The sequence below is a fragment of the Scyliorhinus canicula genome, chromosome 13, assembly GCF_902713615.1.
Source record: "Scyliorhinus canicula chromosome 13, sScyCan1.1, whole genome shotgun sequence".
Classification (NCBI taxonomy): Eukaryota; Metazoa; Chordata; class Chondrichthyes; order Carcharhiniformes; family Scyliorhinidae; genus Scyliorhinus; species Scyliorhinus canicula.
Genome location: NC_052158.1, coordinates 129567108 through 129580001, shown reverse-complemented (window position 1 = coordinate 129580001; position 12894 = coordinate 129567108). Strand labels below are relative to the sequence as shown.

At 43.7% G+C, this 12894-nt stretch overlaps 1 long non-coding RNA gene across 1 annotated transcript; it reads left to right on the top strand.

Moving 5' to 3' along the window:
* The first annotated feature begins 1348 nt into the window (after positions 1–1348).
* LOC119976400 lies at positions 1349–2136 on the top strand. Its single transcript, XR_005462924.1, has 2 exons — positions 1349–1417; positions 1456–2136. It is a non-coding gene; the product is annotated as an uncharacterized LOC119976400 (long non-coding RNA).
* Positions 2137–12894: the final 10758 nt, after the last annotated feature.

The window sequence follows — 12894 nt, the reverse complement described above, 5'->3', positions numbered from 1 at the left end:
TGTCGCGCAACAGTTCAGTAAAAGACCGCTGATGGGATGTTGGCGCACAGTTCAATTCCGTTCTATTCTAATTTGATTAAAAAATTGGTTAAGGTCTGTACCGGGTTGATGTGATGTCGCGAAACAGTTCAGTGAAGGACCGCTGATGGGATGTTTGCGGACAGTTCAATGCCGTTCAACTATAGCTTCGCGAAGATATGGGTTGTTTGAATGAAACAGAATTGGGTTATAAATGACTTGTGTGTGATGAATGACCGTATAAGGATTTGAATTCCTTTGTCTGAATGGAGATCTCCAATGAATGAATGAGTCTGTTTGATAAGAATGTGATATCCTCTGTTCCTAGTTTTGTGAAATGTTGTGTTTTAGGAGGTATTAAAGTGAGAGTTAAAACGGAGTAAGTATTTGAAATTTCTTCAGAACCTTAGCAATAATGATGTTAATTAAACATAATTCTCAAGAAAAAAACAAAAATTGAAATCAAACTGTATAAATTGGGATTTGTAAATGATTAGTTGCAACTCGGCATAGTCTTGGCTAAAAAAAAAAAATAATAAATAAAATGAGGGAAATAAATACAAAAGTTTCAAATCAATTAGAAGTAAAATAAATGGCCGGCACAGCAATGTGCTTGGGACAAAGATTTCAAGCAGACAGCTTTGTGCAAGCTGTACTGCATGGCTCCGCAGGGTCCCAGTGCCCGACGAGAAAGAAAAGTTTCTTGCAGAAAGAATGATGTTTAGCATGTTATAGACATTGAAGAAGGAGATTTGGAGAATAAAGATATTGGACCAGAAGTTAGATTAAAAGAATTAATTGCAGTATCAGGAAATGAGAATCTGATTGCAGGGAAAGATTTAAAGAAAAAAAAAAAAATGGATGCAGAAAAATTTAGATATTAAAACAATTGCTAATTTAGAGGAAGTTTGAGTGACCATACCAACAAAGACTGCAGGGAACATCATCCTGAAGCTGTAAGATGTGAAGACAAGATTAGTTCAGATTCTGGGTACACATACAGTTGAATTAGGGCAGCATGGTGTCTGGAGCAAATGAAATTGTATCACATTTAAAACAAATGATCCAATGGGGGAGAAGACAGTGAATTAAAACCTGTTAGCAGCATTGATTTGACAGCTGATAAAGTTCAAATGTCATGTTTGGATCTTACTTTCATACAAATCCGATCTTACTTTCATACAAATCCGGTCGTCATCAACATAAAGTAATTAAAGTAAATGCAGTAACACTATCAGGAATGTATCAAGGGAAGGTTTTGACCAGACGGGATCACTGGGTGAGCAAAAGGGGAGGAGTTTGAGATTCTTCGCATCTCACTCAGGGGTGCAATAACAGAAGGAGGAGGCTTAACAGGCCTTAATTGTATGATGTACATCAAGGGTAAGGAAATAAAAAGGTTCAAAAAGAAGTTATGTCAGAATTTAAATAAAAAAGGTTCAAAAAGAAGTTATGTCAGAATTTAAAAATCTGGTCATATTGATCAAATACAGAGGAATTAACAGTTCCAGTAATTATATTACAACATTTCTGATTAATTGAAGATTGATTTATTTGACACCTTTCTGGAGTTTGGCGCTGGTATGCTGATTTACTATCAGCACACACCTAATGGTGTATGTTGTAATAGTGGCTATGTTGCTGGACTAGAAATCCAGAGGAGTGGACAAATGATCCCCACACATGCAAATCCGATCACAGCAGCCGGGGATTTGAATTCAATTAAAGTAATGATTACCATGAAACTACCTGATCTGGTTCACTAATGTCCTTGAAGGAAGGAAATCTGTTGACCTTCCCCTATATAGGACACCAGACCCATGACATTATGGTTGATTCCTAACTGAAATATCATGGTGGTGTTCAAGAAAATGGCTCACAATGATTTGCTCAAGGACAATAAAGGATGGACAATAAATGCTGGCCTTATCAGTGACACCCCCATCCAGTGAACAATTGAATTAAAATGTGAGCTGGTTTAAAAATGCTATGGTCAAGGAGGATGTGGCCCCTGAGAATAGAGCATTTCTGAGCTGTAGGATCAGTGTGAATTGGGTTAAAAGTACTGTATAGAACAGGAGTGGGCAAACTTTTCCGTGCAAGGGCCAGATTCAGAAATTCACAATTCACAAAGGGCCGCATAGTATATTAAGTAAAATAATTACTTCACCCGGTTGTGATTCTGGGCGCCTCATATAGAACATAGAACAGTACAGCACAGAACAGGCCCTTCGGCCCTCGACGTTGTGCCGAGCAATGAGCACCCTACTCAAGTCAACGTATCCACCCTATACCAGTAAGTAACCCAACAGCCCCCCACTAACCTTAAAACAAAATTTAAAAAGAAAATTTTTTTTAATGACTTGGTGGGCCGCAGAAATGGCCCGCGGGCCGTAGTTTGCCCACCCCTGGTATAGAACATACAGTGCAGAAGAAGGCCATTTGGACCATCGAGTCTGCACTGACCCACTTAAGCCCTCACCTCCACCCTATCCCCGTAACCCAATAATCCCTCTTAACCTTTTTGGACACCCAAGGGCAATTTAGCATGGCCAATCCACATAACCCCGCACATCTTTGGACTGTGGGAGGAAACCCACGCACACCGGGAAGGGGGAACGTGCGGACTCCGCACGGGCGGTGACCCAGCCGGGAGTCGAGCCTGGGATCCTGGAGCTGTGGAGTATTTGGGATAACCACCATGCTACATAAGTGTCAGTGTAAGTGGGATAGATTAATGACAACGTGCAATTACTGCAAGGATAATTTGGCCGACAACAATGTGACTTTAAAAGGCTGTGCAATCTTGTAGACAAGTGACAGACTTATGGTATCGATTTGTGAGGCAGTACGTGGGCTATGCTAGATGGTACTTCTGGAATATCCAAGCACGGATAGGAAGATACAAATGAAGAAATAGGGCCCTCTCCGCCTTTGACCTGTTCGTTTTAGTTTCAGATCAAGCAACGATCATACCGATGAAGAACCTGAACAACACTCTGCAGAAGAATGTTTCAGACAGTATGGGAAAAAACTAATGATACAATTGGCTACATGTTTGAGGGAATTGAATGATAGAGCCCGGAAGAAAAACCTTACGGGTTAGCAACAAATCAAAATATCAAATTATTACTGAATACTGAAACCTCCGGTCAGACATCTCTAACGGGACGTTAGCTGATGGGTGATCTGTGGTCTCCAGGAGGGACGTATTACGCGGAGGAGTTATTAAGGGTCTCGGCAGACAGCAGTGACTGACGAGGAACCCCCATATTTTAAATGACAGTAGTCTGGAACAGTGCATCTCAAACTATCTGATGTGGCGTACCGGCAGTTTTTTTTTTCCCAATGTGCCAGGGACCGGTGAGCGAAACAAGCCAATCCAGGATTACTGTCTCTTTCTTTTCTGTAAACACTCCACGTACCGGTGCGTACACGTACCACACTTTGAGAGGCACTGGTCTAGAATATTAGCAGCTTGCTGCCGCGAGGGGAAATTTGTAACCAATATAGCATTGGAGAGTATAACAGTTGTTACAGACTAAATGTCCTGTAAGTTGTTAGGGACTGTTATGTATAAATTCAAATGGGCTGTAACCACAAGAAGTTACCTGTACTAAGTGCGTGAGTGGTGTTTAAGAAAAAACAAATAATGGCAAGTATACAATCCATGCGGTAAGGAAAATGATAACAGACAACAGGGGGTTGAAGAAAACGGAGCTATTGTCTCAAGTAAGCCAGGGCGGGCAGGCTACATGATTCAGTACAATGTTCGACGTCAGAGTCAGGAAGTCAGAAATAGAAACAGGATTGGTTGACGCTCCTGCAATTAATAAAGCAAGATAATCAGTGCATGATACAAAATATCAGCAATTACCATTCCTATGGGAAACGGAAAGCACTTCCTACAAAAAATCCCAGTGAGGGATAAGGACCTTTTGGTCGCTGATGGACTGAGTTGTGGGCTGCTTCTAAGGGACATGAGGACGCTTTTATGGTGCTACTGCCCCGAGGTAGTCAGATGCCTTGGAGGTAGTGGAACAACCGGAATGGCTATTGTGTTACCTTCCTGAGTGGCGCCAGCTATGGTTCACGGTGATTGGACTTGAGGAAAGCACCTCACAAAGGGTCTATTGACACTGGTCTGCGAGATGGATGCATTTACCATTGATTTTCCTGCACAGTTTACAAATTATGACATGTAAATACGAATGACAAGGCTGAGGGATAGTTGCTAGTCAGTATAACTATAAGAAGGATATAAATCCTAAGGGAAACACAGTAGTACTGAGGATGGCTATCTATCTAGTCAGATTCAGTTCGGGGTAATCTCTCATAGCTTGGTCAAGGGGATTTACCTGCTGCATGGATTGATAATACTTGTTATTATAATTGTAGACTGCACAATCATTGGATGCTGCCGATAGGCTTGGCCCATCATTATTCACCAAAGATGACATCTCGTCACTGGTGACCATCACACCAGACGGAAGAGGACGGAGAGCCAAAGGCTGTAAAAATGTGATGAGGTGTTTATGTACGGAATACCGGCTCAGTTAAGTTCTGTTAACGGGCCTCATATTTTATTGGACAGATTAACAAGGAGTTCTGCTCCCAGTTGGGGCAGACGCCAGCAGCTAGACTGTGCGTACAGACCGCAGGCAGCCGGGTTGTTTGAGAGACACGATCAGACCCTCAAAACTAAATTGGCTAAATTAAGAACGGACACGGGGCCGACATGGCTTAAGTTGCTCCCCGTTGCCCTCATTCAGCTGTAGGTCACACCTGCAGGATCGGCCTGGCTCTCTCCTGCCGAGTCTTTTCCGGCAGGCCCATTAGAACTCCCGGGAACCTGCCTGTTCCCAGATTGGTCCAGTTTCACCATCTGACTAAAGAAAGGACTAACTATGTTCTAGCCCTCACTAACGCCCTCAAGGAGCTCCATGGCCAGGTCCGTGCAGCTCACTCGTCACCATCCCTATTACATAGCTCGCTCTCAGTGCAGCCTGGTCGTTATGTCATGGTCAAAAACATTGGACTCGGAAAGGGTCAGAGCCACGATGGGAGGGGCCTTTCCAAGTTCTCCTTACCACCCCCACTGCAGTTAAAGTGGAGGGGCGGAGTGTTTGGGTCCACCTCCACTACTGTAAAAGGTCGGTCACTAACCTGCCTCCCTTCCCCAGCGCTATTTTACAGGTGTGAAGCATGATGGGGTGGCTACACACCGCCTGTGTGATCTTCGGCAACGCCTTGCTTGGAGTGACATTGGCGGCGGACATGGAACAGGGGAATATCATCTACATCTGCAACACCAACCAAACTACAAGGACATTCCACCTCTGCAAAGGTGACGTTCTTCGCTGCCCCCATATACGAGGACGTGGTATCGACACATGGAAGGTCATCCGGTTAACGGACTATGCAGGACTTATGACGCAATGGCACCGGTCCCAACGATGGGAAGGGAAGACTGCATGGACATTGCCTTGTTTTTGGAGCATATGTAAATTTGATTTTGGATGTGTTAACCTTGATGCCTTACAGGTAAAATCAGACTATGAGGAGGGGGTAGGAAGAGGTTGTGAGAGAGAAAGAGGGACTAGACAGAGGAAGGGCTGTGTAAGAGGGGAGGTACAACCAGACGTAGATTATCAGGAGATGTACTTAATTTATTTAGGATCCGGAATGAGGGAAACCTGGACGGTATGAATCTCTTCTAGATTTACCACCGCTTGTATGGCCAGGGGAGGGTTGTCTGCTACCCAAACCCCACATCGGTGTCTAGGTTATGTTCTGTTTCACCGCTTTGGGGCACTCCCCCAACTGTGGTTCATTGTCAGAGTTCCGAGCCACCGTCCGCGCAAGTTACTCTTCCTTCCGATCCAGGTTCGGCCCACCGGCTATTCGCCTTCCCCTTCCTGGGGATAATTCCCACTCTCACTAGGATAAGCTTCAACGGTGGAGGGCATATATATCTAGCCCCTTCACTCCCAATAGAGATTCCCGGTCATATGAGAATTGTTTCAGCAGTGAGAGGTACGGCTATTTGCTGGTAGAGATGAAAATGAATATAACATGTCTGTCCTCCACTTGTACTGATCCAAAGTGTTGCATAACCCTGACATCAGGTCAATGTGCCTGTTGCAATGCCACTTGTGTTCCGTTGACGCTAGGCATCCAGCTCCTTTGAATGTCTCTCATATCACTGTTGAGTCTAGGGCGTTCTGCATTGCTATGAGGCCCGAATGGGCTTTCCAAAGCTGGATGAAATGGGCTACTGGGGGTTCCTTGGCGGTCAACGATAGAAAGTATTTTATTTGTGGCCTTACCATCCTGGGAAACGAGACCTTAGGGGCCCTTGGGGCACTAAACAGGGAATTATCTTAACTCAGGTTGGTTGTCATGCAGAACCGTTATGTTCTTGACTATCTCGCCTGCATCTTTGTGGGCATGATCATCCTTAAATGCATGATGGGTAAAATGCAGGGTGCCGTGGAACAGATAGCCGCCCCTAGAGTCTTGACTGTTAGGATCTACGAGCATGCAGCGGCCGATGAGGTGCTGCAGTAGGATTTAGAAGTGCAGCAACACGTTTTCTTAGTTGAGGGGCCATAACTGCAGGTAGGAATGATGGGTTATCATGAAATGATAAAAGGAGGGAATGAGGAAGTGAACAAACGAACAAGGTGTACCATGCGGATTGAGTGTTCATGGACAGGACAAAAGGATTCAGCCAAAAGCCTGTTTGAAACCATCGGGGGAAGGGGAGCTTTTGCCTCGTGGTAAGCAGGGGGCAAAGGATGATGGGATTACAAAGGCAAAGCGACCAATTAAGATATAGGGCCAGGTCAGGAGGTGTATAGAATGACCAATGGGAAGCTTATATGTGAATCTTACTGTGATTTTTGAATATATCAGCTAAAGCTCTTTTGTATTCTGTCTCTTTGGTCCGGAGTGCTGCAGGAGACAGCATGTGGGTCCTGCAGCTCTATGGATTAATGCAGCCTTGCAAGTGAGTCGATTAAATGATATTATACCTGCAAATCCATCTCGATTTAATTGAATCTAGACTGACTGCGAATTAACAAGGAATTAACAAAGATAGACAGCGAAGTAGTCCGAAACTATGGTCCTGAAACTAAATAGAGGGAGCCATGAAGGTATGATGCGTGAATCGGCAAGGATAGATTGAGGGACCTTATTAAAGGGGTTGACAGTGAATAGGCAATGGTTCGCATTTAAAGAACATGTGCATGAATTACAACAGGTATTCATTCCTGTCTGGCACAAAATTAAAAGAAGAAAAGTGATTCGACCATGGAATACAAAAGAAATTTGGGATAATATTAAATCCAAAGGGGAGAGATATAAATTGCCAGAAAAACAGCAAGCCTAAGGATTGAGAGCATTTTAGGATTCAGCAAAAGAGGACGAAAAAATTGATTAAGGCGGAAAATTAGAGTACGAGAGTAAAATTGCAGAGAATATTGCAACTGACCATAAAAGATTCTCTAAATATGTGAAGAGAAAAAGATGAATAAAGACAAATGTAGGTCCTTTACAGTCAGAAACCAGGGAAATTGTAACGTTGAACAAATAAATGACAGAAGAATTGAAAGCATACCTTCACAAAAGAGGCCACAAATAACTTGCCAGAAATGTTAGGGGACTAAGGGCTTAGTGAGAGGGCAGAATTGAAGGAAATCAGTATTAGTATTAAAATGGTGCTGGGGAAATTAATGGAGTTAAAGTCTGTCAAATCACCAGGGCCTGATAATCTATATTAAAGGAAGTGGATCTGTAAATATTGGATGCATTGGTGGTCATCTTCCAAAATGATATAGATTCCGGAGCAGTTCCTACAGATTAGAGGGTGGTAAATGTAACCCCGCTATTTAAAAAGGCAGGGAGAGAAAAAAGGGGGAAATAGAGACCAGTTAGCCTAACATCAATAGTGGGGAAGATACTAGAGTCTATTATAAAAGACAAGATAAGGAACATTTATAAAACATAATGGGATTCGATAAAGACAGAATCGGTTTATGAAAGGCAAATCATGTTTGACAAATCTACTGGAGTTTTTGTGAATATAACTAGTAGAATAAATAAGGGAGAACCAGTGGATGTGATGTATTTGCACTTTTAGAAGGCTTTTGATAAGATCCCTCATAAGAAGCTAATAGGAAAAATTAAAACACATGGGATAGGCGGTAATGAATTGGCATGGAATGAAATAGGGAGGGGAATAAAGAGTCTTTTCCAAGTGGCAGGCAGTGAATAGTGGGGCACCACAGGGATCAGTGCTTGGGTCCCAGCTGTTCACAATATATATAAATGACCTGGATGTGGGAACCAAATATAACATTTGCTGACGACACAAAAACTGGGCTGAATTGTGAGGAGGTTTCAAAGTGATTTAGACAAGTTAAGTGAGTGGGCAAACACATGGCAGATGCAGTACAGTGTGGCAACATGTGAAGTTAAACACTTCAGTGTGAAGAACAGAAAGGAAGCGTATTATCTAGATGGTGATATACTGGGAGGTATGATTATACAAAGAGATCTAAATGCCCTTGTACAACATCAATGAAATTGGAGGGGCAGGTGCAGCAAGCAATTAGGAAAGCAAATGTTATGTTGGCCTTCTTTGCAAAAGGATTTGAGTTCAATAATAGGGATGTCTTACTGCAGTTACATAGCACCTTGGTGAGACCACACCTAGAGTACGGTGTGCAGTTTTGGTCTCCCTACCTAAGAAAGGGTATACTTGCAATTGAGGGAGTGCAGCAGAGGTTCACTAGGCTGATACCGGAGTTGGTGGTACTGTCTCATGAGGAGAGATTGGTTCAACTGGGCCTGTATTCATTAGCGTTTAGAATAATGAGAGGAGATCTGATTGAAACATATAAAATTCTAACAGTCTGGACAGGCTAGATGTAGGGAGAATGTTTTTCCTGGTTGGGGAATCTAGAACAGGGGACACAGTCTCAGAATATGGGGTCGACCATTTAGGACTGATATGGAGATGCCTGTGTTGGACTGGGATGGGCACAGTGAGAAATCTTACAACACCAGGTTTAAAGATTTTCTTCAGAAATTAATGGCATCAAGGGGTGTGGCGAGAAAGCGGGAACATGGCATTGAGATCAAGGATCAACCATGGTCAAATTAAATGGCGGAGCAGGCTCGCAGAGCCAATTAGCCTACTCCTGGTTCTAGTTTCTATGTTTCGATTACCATCGTTGAAACCTCACCATCAACATCCTGAGGGAGTCCATTAACCAGAAACTGAACTGAACCAGTCATATAAATACTGTGGATACAAGAGCAGGCCAGAGGCTGGGAAATCTGCGCCCAGTAACAGACCTCCTGACTCCCCAAAGCCTGTCCACAGCTTTTGGAGAGAATTCCAAGGAAGATCTTAAAAGGTAAAGATTGGAAACCCTCGTGAGAGAGACGGAGTTCCAGTGAGATTGGTTGATTCACAGTGTGACTAACGCCTGGATGGGTTGTTGAGAAATCCACAGAATCTGTTTGGGTCACATCCGTCATTTATTTTATAGTGTGCTCTGTCCAGCCACAGTTGGCCCGTTAATTCATGAGGACTTAACAGTAACCATGAATCTTGGAATATACGTTAGATACTGTAAATTGTTTTATCTTTCTGAACTTGTATAGTAACGTTTATTTTTGTTTGTTCATTTATTTTTGTTTGTTCAAAACCTTTGGAATCTTGTGGCTTTATTCACTCAGTATGCGTCTTTATTAGCAAACTTTGACTACTTTAAACAAAACATTATTGGTCCCTAAGTCGATCTCCTCCACAACCCAAGGTCTGGCCAAGGATTGTAACAATGGTAGAAGTTGTGGGTTCTTGCAGTGCATCTTGGAGATGGTACACATGACTACAACTGTTTGTCAGTGGTGGAGGGAGTGAATGTTCAAGGTGGTGGCTGGGATGCCAAACAAGTGGGCTGCATTGTCCTGAATGATGTTGAGCTTCCTGAGTGTTGTTGGAGTTGCACTCATCCAGGCAAGTGGAGTATTCCGTCACACTGCTGACTTATGCCTTGTAGGTAATGGACAGGATTTGGGGAATCAGGTTGCCTGTTGCTTGGTCCACCTTGCAGGGTTTCAATCTCACCTTCCGAGATTACATTCCCCTGGATTCCAGAGAACACTCTAACTCCAGCTCACAAGCACAATTTCAGCTCTTTGGCCCCACCAATCCAAACACTGCTCCTGAGTGGTACTTCTGCCCCAGCGACCAGCAGCACAGTGTCGCCAGCAGTCCGCTGCCTTTATGGATCTTTAAGGCTTCTCTCGAGCCCAATTAATTTAAAGGCTACTCCCTGCCGCCCTTTCTTTAACCTTGAGGCTCTCTGTTTCTTTGCTCCTATGTTTTAACAAAGATGAGGAAACTCCGGCTGTTATTTGGCGGTGGGATTTCCTGGTCCCACCGACAGCACACTCCTTCTCATGAGTTTCCTGGTTTCCCGCTGCCATTGAACAACACGCTGCCTCCCACCAAGAAACACGCTGCTGGGAGGCTGGGGAATCCCACCCAGGGACCCAGAATTAATGGATTTCATGACATCCACGTAGAAGGACAAGGTCAGCACTTGCATGTGAACACTAATACCTGCAAGTTCCTCTCCAAGCTGTACACCATCTTGAGTTGGAACTATATCGCTGTTCCTTCACTGTCACAGGGTCAAAATCCTAGAATTCCCTCCCTAATGGCTTGTGGGTGTGCCTAAAACCTGTGGACTGTGGTTCAAGTTAACTCACCACTATCTTGTCAAGGACAATTTGGGATAGGGAAATAATGTTGGCCTAGCCAGTGACACCCACATCCTGTGTATGAATAAAAAGAAAGGCATGATGACTAATAATGGGCTGACTGGTGGGGAGAATAACAAGAGGTTAATGTCAGAGGATCACAATTATTGCTTTGGAGGAAGTTTCAGAGACAGAGAAGGGAACAGCAATGAATTTTAATCTTTGAGGAGTGTCAGCCAATGTAACTCAGCGAAAATAGGGATAATGGGTGAGTGCAACTTTGTGTGGGATGGGATACATGCAATAGTTTATAGAGTTGGGGAGAGTGGGTCGTCCAGGAGAATACTGGAAAGTTAAGTCTGGCAGTAAAAAAAGCAGAGATTATTGTTTTAATGCAAGATGTCCGAGGTATGAACTGAGTTTGGCAATGTTACAAACACAACATAGGCAGTCTCTCTGATAGAAAACATACAGAGTAGGAAGTTCTGCAGTTGAATAAGATGCTGAGTTTGCAAATAGTATTGTTCAACCTGAGGCATTGATGTAAAGCACACCTAGAGCACTGAATACAGTTTTGGGTCTCCATATTTAAGAAGGTATGTACTTGCATTGGAAACATTTCAGAAAAGGTTAGCTAAGCTGATTGCTGGGATGAAGGGGTTGTCTTGTGAAGAATAGGTGAGCAGTTTGGGCCTATATTCGTTTGAGTTTAGAAGAATGAGAGGTGACCTTATTGAAACATATAGGTTCTTGAGGAGGTCTGACAGGGTGGATGCTGAGAGCATGTTTCTTTCCTCTTGTTGGGGAATGTAGAATTAAAGGATCTCCTCTGGAGAGGAGGAGGAATTTCTTCTCTCAGAAGGTTGTTAGTCTTTGGAAAGCAGTGAAAGCTGGATCACTGAATATATTCAGTGCTGAGTTAGATTTTTGATCGACAAGGTTATGGGGGATGGGCAGGAAAGTGGAGTTAAGGTCACAATCAGCCACGATATTATTGAATTTTAGAGGAGACCTCTTGGGCTGAATGGCCTGGTCTTGCTTATGATCTTATTATCTAATGTGACAGTAGCTAGGATGGAGAATGTTTGTCCCCAGGGGCTAAAGATAATGGGTAGGATTCTCCAAATGCCAAGACCGAAATTGCGTTCGGCGATCGGGGGCGGTGCCGTTTTTCCGATGCTCCGTCCCCTCAGAAACAGCATACCCGAGGAGTACGCCGTTGGGACAGCCTCATGTCTGCAGATGATGACATCAGAAGCACATGAAGAAAAGGAGGGGCCAACAATGACACTGAGAGAAATCTCAAGATATTGGTGCGGGAGTAGGAAACAAAGCCATTGCAATAGATGCGCGGGCAATGATCAGATGGACTCGAATGAAACCAGGCATATATGATGCAACTAGCCTTTGCAATGGAAACATAGCATTGGGAAAGGATGGTATGATCTAATGTCAAAGGTTTCAGAGAGATGGGTTAAGTTGAGGAAAGACTTTAGGTATTTAATTGTCACGGAAGGGTTGGAAACTTCATTGGAGGAATTTAAAGAGAATTACAGAAGATATGGGTGTGAATCTGACAGCCACCAACCTATTAAAGTCCCTTGAACAGGAAAGGCAGCTTGTAGTTGATGCAGTCCAGAGGGTGTAGCCACCTGGGGTGGCGACTGCCCAACACAAAATGAAAGATTGCAAGGAATGCAGGGAAAATGGACATGTTGTAAAGCAAGCAGCTTGCAAAGCGATTGTATATTGGGACGGCTGCAGAAACCAGTTTTGACTGCTACAGAAACCAGACAACACTGTGAAAAGAAACCAGTTAACATACTAATGAGGCGATACCGGGCGATCCCCAGATACAATGGAAACAAATTAAACACAGATCGATACATTGAATGGAAGGCCAGACCTCTCGGTTCCAGAGAAGCCCAAAACAATAAGTCCCAAGAACTGCCCCAGTGACCGAGGAACTGCCCCATGATTGGGGGGTTCAAACATATCAATTGGGAAGAGACCCAATCGATTCCAAGCAGGTAAGGGAGTCCGCCCAAAGGGGCGCGGATCCCCTGGGACCTATAAAAGAAAGGTCCCACACGT